This window comes from Sinocyclocheilus anshuiensis, unplaced genomic scaffold, assembly GCF_001515605.1.
Source record: "Sinocyclocheilus anshuiensis isolate Anshui unplaced genomic scaffold, SAMN03320099.WGS_v1.1 scaffold85, whole genome shotgun sequence".
Lineage (NCBI taxonomy): Eukaryota > Metazoa > Chordata > Actinopteri > Cypriniformes > Cyprinidae > Sinocyclocheilus > Sinocyclocheilus anshuiensis.
The window spans coordinates 2,569,768-2,587,385 of NW_015536800.1; the positions used below are offsets into that span (position 1 = coordinate 2,569,768).

Here is a 17,618-nt window from a genome sequence, read left to right on the forward strand (position 1 = left end):
GATCCCATGTGTTGATGACGGGCTCCTCGAAAACATCCCCTCAATGTCATGGTGAATTTTCCAGTTCAGATAACCAAGAGACCTGGCTAGCTGCTAAGACTAAACACATACTCAAACACATACACACATGTACACACAATCATATTCTATTGCAAAGGTCAGCTGTGAGTAAAGAGATTATATTTGGACATCTTTGATCTGCAGTAGCCTGAGGTGTTACTGATGTGGGGTATTTGAGACTCAGTCTCCACGCCAGTATAGCAGTGCAGTGGGGCATTTGTGACAGAGCTGAAATCTCTCCGTAAATGCCCTCTCTTGTTATTTCTCCTTATTGCTCTTATGAGATTATTATTATAAGGAGGCAATGTTTTAGAAACAGTTATTGTAAAAATAGACAAGTACAGTAAAATACATGGTTAAGATATTTTGAAAAAATGTCCTGCATCTACTGTCTGTCTGAATCCCACCAGACCATGGCTAAATGTCTTCTGAGGAAAAACATTTTAAAATTTCATGAGAATGTGGCATCCAGCCACAAAGCCCCTGGTTTAGCCATATACCAGTTACTTCTAAGACAGTGCAGTTGTAATTATTATATTATATTATATTATATTATATTATATTATATTATATTATATTATATTGTTGAGTGCAATATGTCACTCCTGGGCTAAGAGGGAGATTGACAGCAACTTGTTATACATTAGAGTGAGGATCAGAGCTACTGTATCAGAGGAAACATTACTGTACCTTTAAACTCTTTTGATTTATTGTTTAGTGTTATGTAATAAATTTTGCCATTTTAATCTGAAACAATAAAATGTAATTTAATATGCTTTAGTACATGTAAGAACACGTTAAATTCATTGTTTAGCTTAAAAAAATAGATAATGAGCAAATCTATAGATAATGAGGAAAAAAGACAATGAGATGCATTGTAATATTAGCCTTCAGATTCCCTTCTGTGGCTGTGACATTATAATTATACACTGGCAAAGATGAAACCATTCAGTTAGTTAAATCCTGTATACATGATAAGATAAGCTATCAGAATTCCAGTTAACAGCTGCTATGAATGATGTATTCCCATTGCTATCAGTCCTCATAATGCATGGGGTTCTGAGGGTGAATATAGACTACTAGTGTTATAAATCAGTAAGTAAATGCTTTGTGAAGTTTGGTTTGTCTGGTTTTGCATTTCTGAGGTCTGTTTGGATTAGTAGGTGTGTATTTGTGAGGGATGCTGTATGACTTGGTCTTTTAATATGTAGGTCAAATTGGAGGGAAACCCACCATGCTGCCACAGAATAATATATTAGTGTGTGTGTGTGTGTGTGTGTGTGTGTGTGTGTGTCAGATTGATCCTTGGTAGAGTCTTGTTTAATGTGTGTACTTGCACTGTAAAATATATTTTAAAATGTACTAGACATGGTAAGCTCTAAATGAACTGGTTTGGCCTATGGTAACAATGGCACAGTGTCACTTTACCCTGACATAATCTGTGCATGTCCAAATCACATCTGTGATGGGTTTTTTTTCTATTTAAGAAAATTATGTCCAGTTGATTAGAAAAGTATAGGTAAAGTGAGGCACTCTTTTAATTGATCATTTGCATTGTTTTAATACATAGTCCAAATGGCTTGGCGCCTCACACATTAAGAAATAATCAAATAATATATTAAGAACTAATATTAAGAACTATTAAATACATAAACTTGAAATTCTTCAAAACACACAGACCCCAAATCACAGGCATTACACACAGGCAAACTGGGACACATTTATAAAGTAGGGCAACTAGTTCTTTCAAATACAGCAATATTTGATTTTATATGTAATCAATAAAATAAATAAATAAATAATAATCAAAATTGTATTAGATTTACAAAATCAGATTCTGATAATTTTTTTATAGCTGCTGTCCTGATCTATTCTTCCCATAGTCATATATCATCCCTCACAAATACACACCTACCAATCCATTATTATTATTATTATTATTACCAACAAGATGCCTTAAGAATACCTTTACACAACATCCTAAGCTTCTAGACTGAACTATAGAGCTAGAAATAATATTTCTGTGATGGTCAAGTATAACTAGAATTTATTTATTCTCTATTAAAATTACATAAACGCTGTCCCAGTTCACAAAACACACCAGTTTGCCAAAGCATTGTTGTCAGTTTCAAGGTTTCACCAAAGAAGAAGAAAATATTTGAAAATTACAACAAAAAAAAATAATAATCAGATTTACCATTAAACAAAGGCTTTGTCACTGTGTGTCACAGTGTTTCCCAGCACTGCTGTCCAGATGTGGTATGACATGCTGCCGGAAATGATATCAGAACTAAAGAAGTCCTTTTGTGTCATATAGTTCAGAGTGAATTAAATGCTGATGTTTAGTAATGAAAGAATATACATGAATAAAGGTGATCAAGCATGTATCCACCCTGAAGAATCTAGTTCTTCAGAAATTTTTGCTAATATCATCTCCACATTCCTATAGACGACTAGTAGTCCTAAATTGGTGGCAAATCAAAGGGTAGCAGTAATATTCTGTCATACATTTCAATGTAACTTTTCATCAAACTTCGAGATTTGTACAGCAGTTCAGTGCGTTCTTTTTGCCCGTGAGTGGCAGAGGTGACCTCAGCATCATCTCACATCACAGTCCGCGTTCCCCTGATTGAAGTGTTCTGGTTGCCGTGACTACTGAGAATCTGTGAGGGACCAATGCGCGGCGCTGCTCTCCATCTCACTCTATAGGCTGTGATATAAAATACTCCTCAAGCGACGATTGGATGATGTCTGGATAAAGTCTCTATTAAGGACTAACCTCTCGCGTTCGTGACGTGCGCAAGCGTCGCGTCGGTTTGAGTATGCAAAACGAATGTGATCTTGCGTTTCCATCTCCTCCTCCTCCTTCTGGAGCCGATAAGGAGAGGCGTTTCGTCATGTGTAAAGAGACAGTTTTACCGCAATGCTATTTCAATAGCTCTCCAGCTCCGCGCAAGAGCCACTGACCCAAGAGGAAAGGGTGGTGCCGCGCACTGGCATAGTCAATGCGCGTTTACGCGTTTATTTGGAGTCGGCTCAGCAGACAAGAAGCGAGCGGAGCAGGTGTGCGCTTTCAGTCTGGATTCAGACCTCCTCTCTCTCGTCTTTGACTTTGATGGACTTACGTGCGGCGCGTTAACTGCGGTGGATGACTCCATATGCGTGCTTATTGCTCAGGGTAAGAATGCTTGTTTCGCGGTCACACGTTGGCAGAATCACGGCGGCGCAGACGGAATGAGAAGAGTTTGCGATTACAGAGGCAGATTTCAAAGACACATTTTCAGAAACAACTAGAGAAGGCATTTTATATGTAGTTTTCAGAGAATTACAGATACAAAATTCAGCTGCAGATTTCAATTCCAGAGGCAGATTCAGAGTTAGATTACAAAGGCAGATATTAGTAATGTAATAGTAGCATATTGCAGAAGCACATCATTCCAAATGGAGATTTCAGAACATTATTGAGCATTAAATAGAGACTTAAATAAGGATACTTTAACAGGAAAACTGTATGCGTAAAGCAAAGATGCACTATTAATGACCAAGTTGGTGACCTCAAAACGTAGTGTAGCTACAGCTATCATATGTTGTAACACTTTCTCATCACCTAGGCCTATTTTTTATTCTCTGCTGAGCTCTCAGATTGCAGTAGCTACATGGCGTTGCTTACATCGTTAAAGTAGCACTGCTGCACATTTGGATGGTGCTGCATTACTCTAGAATTCAAGCTTCCTTTTAAGATGTTTGCTCTCTGATTCTGATATGTTGTAATAGTTGACCCAACAAGTTTAGTCAGAAGTGATAGAATTGTGTCAGTTTTGTCCTAATTCCGATGCGTTTGGCGTGTGGATTGAGTTTGTGCAGAGAGTGAAACTGATTACCCGTAACTCAGTCTGGCGTGACCTTCCACGACAACAAAGAGCGCTTGTGTCCCAAAATCTTGCGCCAAGATCTTTTGGCTTAATTTATTAACATACATACCAGCTCATTAGCTAGGTCCAGTGGGCGGTGGAAGTCATGAACGATCAGTGTTCTTATCACGGACGATGGTCAAGTGTGTGCATGGCTTTGCATTTATTATCCAGTGATGGGATTATGTTATTTCATAAAAATGTCAGCTCTGTTTCCACAATCAACCAATGTTACACCGTTGTTGTTGTTGTTGTTGTTGTTGTTGTTGTTGTTGTTTATTTATTTAATTTAATTTTAAAAATTTGCGCAGTGAAGTCTCTTCTTGTAAGTTAGAAAAAAGATGTATTTATGTAATATACAAATTATATATTTTAATACATTATTTATCTGAAATATAAATATACACTATAATATACATGTATAAATTAATATATAAATTATATATTTCTCTATTTTATATAGCATTTATTCAAAATGTTATTAAAATGTAATAATGTTAATTCAAATGTAATCGTAATAATAATATTTAACATTATGTAATTGTACAACAACATTTACAATATAATTGTATATAATAATGATACGATATATATATATAAAGATATCTTAATACATAACCATTTATTAATAATTCATTCATAATAATTTAAAAAGAATACTTAATATAATTAATAATAATTATTAATATTATGTAATTATGTATGTTTATTTATATAATATAGCATTTATCTTTATACATTTTAACAAATAAATTAATTAATATAATTAATGGTAATCATTTGTATTATGTAAGTATATAGCATTTATTTTTTAAATATATTTAGTACAATTGTAATAATATAATTGTATATTGTGATAATAATAATAATAATAATAGTAATAATAATAATAATTATTATTATTATTATTATGTTTGCTTTAGTTTATTTTTTACATATAAATATTTATTCCGATTTATTTATGTTTTTATGTTTTATTATACTTATAGTTTCTTCAAATGGTGGATGTACTAATGAACTCACTGTAGAAATCAGATAAAGTTTCTTGTTTAAGAGGTGAGGTTACCATAGTCAAAGAGCTTATAGCCCGGGGACAGGATGCTAATGTGTTAAAGCAGAACAGAGAGAATGGTGGTGCTTTAATCTCTTGTGAACCAGATCTGTGTGATATTGTGCATATAGGATGATGTAATGACAGGTAAATTAGGATTTCTATCCCTCTATCTCACTTTATCTCTGGATATCAGTATTGCGCATTCATTTAAATACTGTTCTTGTTGGAGATTAACTAGCGGGGAAAGGGCACGCCAATGTAGTCACACCATTGACCTCACACTGAAATGGAATACTTACATAATTATGAAATAAATCAAATAATTTGAAGGTTTTCAATAGAATAACTTGATTAACTTGCATATGAAGGTGATGCAGTTTACTAGTTACCATCATTCTGAAATATGTACAGTAGCACATAAGGCTATACAGATACGAAACGGAAAGCTTTCAGTCACAGCATATACATAATTAAGGAGTCTATTAAAAATGCTGCTCTAGGGGGAAAACATGAGGCAGATGAAGCTCTCTCTGAAGTTACTTAACATTAATTCCTCATCATTCATATTTAATGCAGGCTTTATGGCTCATTCTCACAGTTTATGAACTCTGTGTGTACTCTCTATAAAACTGCTATGAAACAGTGTGTTCAGTAAGAAAATAATCTGAATTCTTTACAAAAGGTAAGGACATCTGACAGACAGACAGACACATGCATGTAGCGTCACAGTGTCAAAAAGGCGTCAAGTGCTAAAGAAAGCATCTCTGTGAACCCATTGCAGAGTGTTTGAGTGATGAGATGTGCATGCCTGAAGCCAAGGTGTCTGTGTACATTTGTCTAATGTTACTGGGTCGAGATCCCTAGAATAGTGCTGGATAAAGTGCAGATTATTCTCTACATAGGCCCACAGTATCTGTAGGAGTGAGAAGAATATTCATTGGACACATGGGAAACTTTGTTTTCATTTTAATTTTAGTTACGGTTTTAGTAATTGTATTAAGTGTTTTTGTCATTTTTATTAGTTTGTTTTAAATATGTCTATATACATTGTATTAATTTTCATTTAAGTTTTAATTGTTTTAATACATCAAATTAAACTACATGAAAATGTGAAATGTTGCTTTGACAACTAGCTGAAATATATATTTTTAAATTATTTTATACTATTAATGTTTATTTTTTATTAATATTTTATTTCAAATAATTAAAGTTTTTGTGTTTTATTTTTAGTTAACTATAATAACCCTGGTTATGAATGCATTTTACAGTACATGAACCATATAGCTTTACATATATACATTTACATATATAAGGTCAAAAAAATTCATAAGTAACTTAGTAGATAACTTCCATTTAAAATATATTTAATTTAATTAAAATGCCATATTATTTAACTGAATTATTTCATTTTAAATTATTTTAATTTAAAATATATATTTAAACAAAATATAAATAAACATATCTCACATTGTACACTGAATAAACCTTAAGCATTACAACCTTGAATAGACAAATACGTTATTTTAAGTGTCATTTTTCACATGTAATTTTGATGCACTTAGCAACTTAGTAGATCTTAGTAGATCTTAGTAGATCTTAGGTGATTTTAAGTGCTATTTAAAACCCCTTAACTGTCACCCCCCATTTTTTAAAATAGGCATGCAGGTGCACTATCTAAACTTAAATTGTTGTAATTTATGAACACTTTGGAATACAGACATAAGTTTGGTCTCTTTTTAAAGAAGAAAATCAGCAGATTATCGCAAAAGTGGAATTATTAAAGTATCAAAAAGTTATGGTAGTTTAAATGTACTGTAAAGAAAATGCACTATATTAATTTTATTTTATTTTATATATAATAAATATTTTACATAAAAGGTTTTACTCTAAAATTGGTATAAAATTAAAGCCTTATGTCTAAATAAGTTATTACTCTAAAAAATTAAAGCCTTATGTCTAAATAAGTTATGTTCCAAATTTGAAGTTGATATGAAAAAAATGAAAAAAAGGTTCCTGTGAGATTTTATTTACGGCATTATACCACAAACAGCCACCGGGTGCCATCCAAACTCTATTACATTTTGTAATGCATTTTTCTGTCACAAATGTCTAGATTTCTCTGTCAATATTACTTCTATCTCAAAATCTATCTAACTCAGACCTTTCCAATGATATGTTTTTTGTCAAGATTATAAAAAGTTTTGATTGTAAAAGAGCTTAATGCATTTTGTAATATGACACTTGACACCGCCCACTAAGGAAAAAAAAGATTTTAAAGTACCATTTCCATGGTAACGCAATGTCCGATTTCAAAATGGTTTTCACAGGATGAATCTTGGGCTTCTAAGCTTTCAAATTATATTTGATTTATGATGATTACTAAAATATTTGGACGGTGACAGTTAAGGGGTTAATGTATGGTGCTTTTGGGAAACAGGACATAAAAAATAAGACAATTTGGTTAATGGGGTCCAGAGCATTCTGATGATAGGGTTTTTTTTGTACACTCCATTTATCTCTATCTAAAACTAGTGCTGCCATAGGGCAAATGGCAATACAGTAGCAGTGACTGCTGTATCGACCCACAGATATATGATTATACATGTGTTTACTCAACAGCAATGCTTTTTATAACCTCTCAGTTGCCGTGTCAGGAATGTTTGGCTGGTATTTACTGTGATAATGGATTGGGTGTTGAGATGGGTCAGCAGAGGTAGTGTCTATCCATTCCCTCCACTGTGTATTTAAACAAGAGTTTGTTTAATTGTAGACATTTTTTGTTGCATAATTTGTATTTGTATTAGTTTAGTGAGGAAATGGAAGATGCATAGCTTGTGAAGTTTATGCTGTGTGTCATAGTATCGTGTTGAACTGATGATGTAAATGAAATAATGTGTATTTTTCAGTTGCTTTAATGTAGTTGTACAGCTGCTTACACTGACACTAAAAACAGCTGCACACACAAATCCACACATATTAGCCTGAGACCCAGCAGAGTTCTTCATCAGCAGACAGCATTTTGATGTGGTGATGTATGTGTCTCTTAAATGCTAGGTCAGTAGATAAGGTATGCACATTTCTCAAACTGCTCTCTTGAACATTATGAGTCTCTCTTTGGGACCATCATTTAAATGTGAAGCAAAATTGCTTTAAGGTGCTTTATGGCTTTTTAAATTTCCCTGAGGTCATTGAGCTGCTTGCAGCGGTTGTGAAGTGGTTGGGTCACTGATTCAGACGTGACAGGTGGAGCCATACAGACCCCATAAGGGAACTTTCTAGGCACTACAGAAGCATGTCCGACTACCAAAATAGACCTATCTGATCTCTCTCCCTCTTTTTCTCTCATCCCACCTATCTTTCACTGTCTAACCCTCCTGTCCCCCAGGAGTGGTGCTCTGCTCTGGATGGCAAGACTTGACAAGAATAGCCTGAGGACAGAGGAAAAATCTAATTAAAAAATTAAAACTAAGAGGTGAAAAAAAGCAAAAAAAGTGCCATGCTGACATTTCTTTGACTGGCGTTTGTACAAGAGCGAGAGTGGAATTTATATGACGGTAGGATCATGCTTATTCTGTTCCTCTGTCTCTCATCTTCTCTTTCTATTCCCCCATCTCTTGCTTTCTCTCTTATTGTTATGCTGATCACACATCTTTTACTAGAGTGAAATTGCATTGTCTCTGCATGTGTCTGACTGCATCTCTATTAAAAAAAAAAATCTGACAGAAAACTGGAACATTTTGCACAATCAGCAGAGCGGCTGGTGTACAGTTTTTTGGCTCTATAGATCAGGTTGATATTATTTCTGAATCATAGAAAGAGATGTTCTCTGTTCCAAAACCAAGTGAAGCACTACAGAAGCAGAATAGTGGCACTTCCCACACTTCAGATCGATTGCTCCAAATGATACACAGTTTAATTATGCTGCCTCCTAACCTTGTTTTAGCCCAATTCTAAGGGAGATTCTAAGACCATCCCAGAATGCATTTCAATGAGATGGAGCAGGAAGTGAGATGAATGCTGATTATAACACTTATTTTAAACAATACTGAAAAGTGTCAATAAAAAATAGGTCAGAGTAATTAAAATGTATGATCTTACTAAATATTTGTGCTATGTATTTTTATGCTTAGTATTCACCTTATTTTTAACATAAGAGTAGGCATGGCCATTTGTATCTTTGCCAGACTTCTGCTATCAACCACTTAGTAGTTATGTAAGCTGTACAAAAACAAACCTTTATGCCACTTGATTATGCTAACTGGTATTTGTTATCATATTATTTTAATCCATTATTATGATCATAAACACACTAGTTTGTTCCAGAAATAGTTGTACCATTTACTGCACTTTAAAATACATTAATATTCAATAATATGGCAATACTTCAGTAATGATGACCCTACTGTCTTCAATAGAGCTGCTATTACTTTATTACAAATTTTATGAATTTTGCAACATTGACAGTGCATTGAACTGAACTGAATCAACACTGTGAAGCTGCTTTGAAACAATCAATATTGTATAAAGTGCTATATAAATAAAGGTGACTTGACTTGACTATACCGGCTAATGGATTAGAAGGCTAGAACATTCACAGGAAATGGCCTACTTTAATGTAAAAATATCATGTTAGCTTAACAATATACTTTACTGAATTTTATTATCAGGTCTGTAGAGTGTAGGGCGTGTTCCAAATCAATAACAAATCGAGTTTCCATGATGCTATCCTGTTAGAAGATAGATGCCTAGCTAAGCAGTGAGGAGCTCTCTAGATTTTGACATGGCTTGGATATTGAAAAACAAATAATCTTTATAAATTCACTGAGTCATTTAAGTCAGAGTTAAAGAGCAGGTACACTTTTATAGATGTGACTGGTGAGTAGGTCAGCACAGTGCAAGTCATATTGCTGCAAAAGCTGCAGTGAGTCTCCCAGGGAGGATTGCAGCATTTCAGCCTGTGCTACTGTTCTTTCTTTCTTTCTTTCTTTCTTTCTTTCTTTCTTTCTTTCTTTCCATAGATGACAGAATAAAGCCAGCGTCAAAACAAGGTTGTGGTTGTAGCCCAACATGTTCCTAGAAATAGAACACAAAAAGTCAGCCTGCAGTTTAGACCAGAGACGTCAAACGAAACCAAAGGATTTTTCAAATAAACCTTTTTAAAGAACTGCCCGTATGCGAAAATTCTTTCATTTTATGAGATAAACTACACTTGTTTGCATGCACTGTGAAGTTGCTCAGATTTTGAGATATTTAGATTTTGCATCCATAAATTAAATGTTTATTTTTTGGATTTTATCAATGAAATGTGAGGAGGAATAATTGCTGTAAAATCAATCTGTTCTTAGATGGCCACAATCAGATTAACACAACATTTAATGTAAGGTCCCACTTTATATTAGGTGGCCTTAACTACTATGAACTTACATTTAAATTAACCATTTGATACAATGCATTTATTGTGTACATACATGTTTTTACATGTACGTATATTTTTTAAAAATACCTGCATGCAATTACATCTGCAATTAATTTCTGTAGTTACATTTATAATTACACTGTTTACCCATCCCTTATACCTTAACACACCCTTAAACCCATACCACCAGACCTGTCCCTAACCTTTTGCAATTTAATATGAACATAAATACATTGTACTTATTTTTTTAATGTATGTACATAGTACTAGTAGTTAAGGCCATCTAATATAAAGTGGGACCTAATGTAAGAATGTTTTACAGACTATTTTGAAAGTTCATTGATAACACAGAATGATAGGATGAAGGCTGTTTGCTGTCCTTATTTCTGTGTGCATGTATGTGTGTGTCTTTAGTTAGTCTCTCAGTGTCTAACTGGAACGTCACCTTGACTTCATCACCCCTAAAGTACATCGAAAGTGAGATCTCTGGTTGCATTACACACGCACGCGCACACACACACAAACACCAACACGTGCACATCTGCACCCAACATCTAATACTACATCCCGTTCTCTCCCAGTAACAGGTGGAATAATCTCTGCAATATTTAATGATTTATCTGATGGGTACAGTAGCAGATCCATGTAGCTCTGACATTAAACAAATGAGGGTTACTCATTGTAACCTATTGTTATTTGACTTTCTCTGTGTTTGTGTATTAGAGATAATGTAGATGGAAAGAGAGAGTGAGAGGATGTGTGTAACGGCTCTTTATGTGTATTTTCCCTCTCTTCCTCATTCCTCTGTTTGTGTGTGATTTGTTTAAGCTCACTAGCTTTCACCACAAGAAAGGCCTCAAAAGGGAACAGTGAGTTTGAGTTTCAGTGGTCTGGGAATACTTGTAAACCTGGCCAAACCGGGCATGCAGGCACACACACACACAAATGCACACACATTCAGTAGCCTAAATAGGAACAAACAATAGAATTCTATTGTTTTATGTTTGACTAATTATAAATACTGCTGACTAACCCAAATACTCATACTCTAACCCTAGCAGACAAACAATTTGTTACCAGTCAGACTAATACTTTTTTTACATACAGTAACAAAACATAAGGAAACAAGCATGTGCATTTACAATGTTATTCAATTCTTTTGAGCTTTCAATTTATCAAATAATAAAATTATCTTGGTTTCCACAAAAACATTAAACAGAAGACAGCTGTTAATAATATTAAGAAATGTTTCTTGATCACTAAATCAACATATTAAAGTAGAAAATATTTATTTAAAATAATATTTCACAAAATGACTGTTTTTGCTGTATTTTCCACCAAATAAATGCTTTAACATTTAAAAATTTTACCGACCCAAACATTTAAACGATACTTAAGTATTATCACATGAACCAAAAGTATGCCCTCCAAACACTTGTAGAAATGTATTTTTGTAGATGACTGAGCATGCTTTTCAGAAAGGATAGCAGTGCAAGGCTTTATATTTAGACTCATTGTATCAGTGGAATTTGAACTGGAGTGGATGGGTGACGTTATTTACAGACATGATGGATGGATTGCAGGTGATTCCGTTCAAGCTTCCTCTGTCTACCCTTTTCCTATAATTGAAGTTAAGTGTGTGATGTGGTCTCTGCTATGCCGTCCAATGACTTTTAGGACTTTCCCATCTAAAGCAAGTTCCTAAAGAGAATTTGTGTAGTAGATGAGGAGACTGTAACGTAGCCAGTGAAATATTTCACACCTTTGTGTTGTTTTTCCAAAGGCGGGTCACTGTATTGTATGTGATTTTCAGAGTGCATGCTATTTATTATGAACTGATTTCAGTACAATCATGATCTGTTTTATAAATATGACTATTTGGATTCAGAGAAATCACAGAGAAATAGCCACCATTGTGTGTATGACTCATGCACTATATCTTGAGCCTTCTTAAGTCATTTTATAATAAAAAACCCTGTTGGGCAATGGAAATAGTAATAATAGAAGTTAGAAGAAGAAAAAAAATCTTTTGAGACATCAATTGCATATCTTAAACTGAGTGAGTTTTAGCTACATTCTGCACATTTGCTGCATGAGTCTGTGTAGTGTTTACGTCTATTTGGTGTGTGCGAATAAAAGAGACATTGTTCACGTTCCTGTAATGAGCCAAACTCTTACCGACTTTTATGGTGCACACAAACCACAGCAATTAGTCCAATTAGCACTGAGCCCTAATGAAGTTTACGCTGTGGTGTGTATGTGTGTGTGAGGAACTGCTCTTTGTTAATATCCTGCCCTGAAGGAACTCATTCATCTTACATAATACTGCATGCCACAGGCTCTCACAGAATTTCTAATTTCTCTGTCCTTGTGGTTTCTGTTGTTTAATCTCCCTTCTGTCTCTCTCCCTGTTTTCATCCTCTTCATATTCTGCTGGAGCATATTAATTCTTTATTCTTTACTGCATAATACAATTGTGCAAATTTTTCATTTCACCAAATTAGATTTTTCATGGCTCAAGCCTATTACTTATTTATTTGCCTCCTATTTCTCTACCTGACATGCTTTTGTTGTCCCCCAGCGCTGTGATTTCCCTTTTCCTCAAATCATCACTTCTTTCCCTGGGCATGAATATCTGGTTGGCTCTGTGAGGAGTAACAGGTTATCATGATGAATATGTCATCAGGCCCTACTGTAGGGATGCTGCATTACATAATTAAATCACCCCAGTACAGTGGCTTCTAAAGTATTGCTCTTTAATTCAGTGGTTTCAAAGATCCAAGATGTACTGTACATCCAAGGTGTAGAGGAGTTTTTTTCTTCATCGGAACAGATTTGGAGAAATGTAGCATTACATCACATGCTCACCAATGGGTCCTCTGCAGTGAATGGGTGCTGTCAGAATGAGAGTTCAAACAGCTGATAAAAACATCACAATAATCCACAAGTAATCCTCACAATTGCTATGAAAAGCTGTGTGCAATAATTTGTACATTTTTACAATAAAACTTCACACCGTTGTTTCTGGCCAAAATACAAGTCCTCTATCCAATTTCTCTCATGGAAAAGTTGTCTCATCTGAATCAGGAGAGAAATATGCACAGATCAAGCACGGTTTTAAAGCAAAACAGTCAGAAACCGTTCTAAACGAATGTATTGGTGGATTTTGTTGCGAAAGGACAGTTGGGGGATGGATTATGGATTATGGACTCATATTTTGGCCAGAAGCATCTCCTTGAAACAATAATTTTGACGGCACCCATTCACTGCACTTAGTGAGCAAGTGTTGTAATGCTACATATCACCAAATCTGTTCTGACAAAGAAACAAACTACTAGGTCTAATAGTAACTTCTTTGCAGTAATATAATGAAAGTAAATCAAACTTTGTGTGGCTATTCTATTCCGTTTAACATAGCAACAGGAATAAAGAATGTAGTAGATTATTATTTTGGATTGAGTTTATCTAAAAATAATTTTTTGGACCAGCAGTTTCATTAGCCTTTATGGTCTTGTTTTGTTTTGGAGATCATAAGGTTAAAGCTCCAGGGAAACAGAAGTGCCTGGTTGCAGTTAACTAGAATATCTGTGGTCAGTAGGGAAACTCCGTTTTGCAACTCCTGATAAAATGTTTTTAAGGTATGAGGCTTTGACAAATAGCCTATACCACAAAAATGTACTAAGCAAATATCTTGGCACTGTTTCAGAAGCTTGTTCCTAGACAAAACAAAACGGATTCTTCCTTATTTGGATGGGTCTTGTGTTATGAAGGGACTCGAGATTTGCTGTGTCTGCATTCAGATTTATGGTCTGGCTTGAAATTCTGAAGGAAGGATATGGTTGCTGTCCTCAGTGTTGAACTGAATTTGCATTTAAGTGGTATGTGTTTGGTTGGTTACCACCAAAAACTGACTTGATGTGAAAATAAATGTAATGTAACTCAGGAATACATTCAGGAATCGCTGCGTTTTCCTAACTTACCAAAGAGTGAAACTGTAGAGATAGGCGAGTCTGGTAGTTAAAACGGTTTATCTACTGCTCTTTTCTTGTACAGCTTTAAATAGGGGCATAGGGGCATACACACACACACACACACACACCAATCTTAAGTGGTGACAGTCTGTAATTGTGCCCGCCATGGTGGCCCTGACATGCTGTGACCTTTCCCCTTAAAGAAAGAGTGTTTTTTTTTGTCTCTGTCACATATATTTTAAAGGCCTTCTCTTTACATGCACTGCACTGAAAAAGTATATATTAAAAGTATATATATATACAGTGGGTACGGAAAGTATTCAGACCCCCTTAAATTTTTCACTCTTGTCTGAATACTTTCCGTACCCACTGTATATATATATATTGATTTTAGTTATTTTGAATTTCCTTGTTTTAAACATAAACCTCATTAAATTTTGCTAGATTTATTGTTTGAAAGAGACTGAAAATAGAGATTTTTTTTTTGCTTCCAAAAGTAAATTAGTCTTGTTTTAAATATTTTAGATATTTTGCATTTTTCTGGATAAACAGAACCAAATAGGCCCTACTGATTCTTTCTTTCTTTCTTTCTTTCTTTTTGTCTTTCTGATTTTGAACATATTAACTTTTTTCTTTTTCTTTTTCCTTTTCCTTTCTTTTCTTCTTTTCCTTTTTCTTTTCTTTTGCAATGAATGCATGTCTCTTTCTGTGTTAAGTTATTTATTGGATTTTTTTTTCTCTGTGTGTGTGGTTTCCCATGATTTTTTGAGAATATGAATATAACACATGGGCACATATGTTTTACAATTGTTTATTTTTGCATGCAGAATTTCTTTGTGGCTGTGGCTTTCACCAGTGTAGGATTTTCTATGTCTGTCACAGTAGCAGGAATCTGGATCATGTCCCAATCATATCGGTTAAAATAATATGAGGCAGCACAGAACTGAATTAAACTTGACTGATGGATCTCTGCTTTATTTCACAGCATTATTATTGCTTTCTGAGTTCCTCATGTAACCATACAGCCCTGTGTCACACAGTTAACCACATGATACAGTAAATATAATCTACTGCATTCTAGCGTAAACCACATTGTCCTTTAAAAAAGAAAATAAATCATAAATCACTCTGCATTACTGGAGCACTTAACCAGGACTACTTTCCAAAATAATTTTGTCGATTTGCTCTAACATTAGTATTTGACTCTATTTCTGTCAGAGTGAAATAAATATGGTAAAGTCAGCAATAGGGCAGTACTGACCCCAAACTTTAACAGTAGGTGTTTCATAATGAGGCACTTAAAAACTTGTGCAAAAAAATGGTTTCAAAATTGTATAAAATGTATTGAAGAAAGACTTTCTAATCAATGATAATAACTTCCCACCAGATCCTCCTTCCATTCTTGCTTCCTGTACGTAGCATTTTGCATTATATTATTAGCATTTAGCATTGTGGTAAAGCACTGCTTTTGTGTAAACGCAGTTAAAATAACTGGTTTAGTTCAAAACATGAGCCTAGTTTACTTGCTGTGTACTGTGCCAGACGCTTCACTGCACTAATAGGAAGTGGAATGTGGTTTGTGGCGTTATGGGTGAAGCCACTAATGAATCAGCGTCTCTTACAGAGGGAAGCAGAGAGTCTGTGGTTTGGGAAGGGACGGAGCAGGCAAGAGCGTAAAGGATCTACACAAAACTTTTAGACACACACATATTCGTTTGGGCATCCAATAGAATACTAATTACAACTTTGGTATAACTTTAGAAACCCACACAGCCTCCACATCTCTCTAATGGCACAAACACACATGCACAACAGCAAAACAACCTCTTATAGCTTCCTCCTCTCACTCCCACTAGCATTAGATAGAATAGCTAATCAGGCTAAACATCACCATTCATTTTGTTGTTCCAGCTCAAGCTTGATGTTGTCCTCCCCTACTTTGTAAATTCTATCATCAAGTTACGTAGAGTTGATTTATTTAGCTGACTTGAATTCTCTGGCCCCTTTAAATCTGTCATGGTGGTTTAAAAATATTCCGAAATAAATTCTTTGGTGGACGATAGTGGCCTATTCGGAGTGATTTTATTTATGCTTACAAGACAAACGCACATTCACTCATACACACAGCAGATTCATAATGAATCACCGTTCTACATTTACCTCAACGGCTGTTATATATGGCATAAAAATGACCTTATTACAGAGACATGCCCTCTGCCACCAGTTCTGTCATATAAAGAAGATTAAGTGTCACTGCTTATTAAGAGCCATTCTTTACTGTACCTCTCGGGAAAATATCATCAATAGAGGCCATGTTTGATTACTGTAAATACATAGTCCTGAAGCTGTTTCTTTTAAGAATTACAAGGCTTTAATAGGTGCTTAGAAATATTTACAAATGCTGCCAAATACTCTTAAAGGGGGCATAACACACACAGTTTCACCCAATCTCATGTTAATCTTGAGTACCTATAGAGTAGTACTGCATCCTTCATATCTCCAAAAAGTCTTTAGTTTTATCATATTTATAAAAGAAAGATACAGCTTTACGATTCTCTCCGGAAAAAATCAGAGCTCCTGGAGGCGCGCCGTGGGCGGAGCTAAAGAGTGACGAGCACTTGGGCGCCGAATGCCAACAAAACAGACATTTGATGCATTTGATGCAGTTTCACTTACCGTCTACAGTTCTGAATCATGACTGGGATCTTTTATAGCTCGACCGCTCCATCCTTCAGTATTAAACGATGTGCAAATCCAGCGTCGAACTGGGCGTTGTTTATAAAACATTCGTCAACAAACACACTTGTGAAACTCCGATGCTGCCCCGGAAAAATGTACTCGGTTACTAACGTAACCTCGGTTCCCTGAGATACGGGAACGAGTACTGCGTCTTGCTTAAGACGCATATGGGAAAAAGCCTTTTTTCTCCTGAACTGAAGCCTTTTTTCATTCACGCAGTGAAACTGGACGGCCATTGGTTCGTGCAGAGCTTAAAAAACGAACCAATGGCTCGGGAGCAGAGCTGCACAAACCTATGACGCTATATAAGCGGCTATATAAGCGGGCACTCGCCACAGGATTCTCAGGTTTACTTCTATATAAGCGGCTATATAAGCGGGCACTCGCCACAGGATTCTCAGGTTTACTTTGACTGAAGCGACGACTGAGTCGTGCAGCTACATAGCATGGCAAGCAACGCAGTACTC

At 35.2% G+C, this 17,618-nt stretch overlaps 1 protein-coding gene across 1 annotated transcript in view; it reads left to right on the forward strand.

The window, feature by feature from the left end:
* The first annotated feature begins 2,800 nt into the window (after positions 1-2,800).
* LOC107656785 (sorbin and SH3 domain-containing protein 2-like) overlaps positions 2,801-17,618 on the forward strand; it is a 64,414-nt gene continuing 49,596 nt past the window's right edge. The window contains exon 1 of the mRNA XM_016444735.1: positions 2,801-3,238. The gene's annotated coding sequence lies outside the window, so the exon portion shown is untranslated. The remainder of the gene's footprint in view (positions 3,239-17,618) is intronic.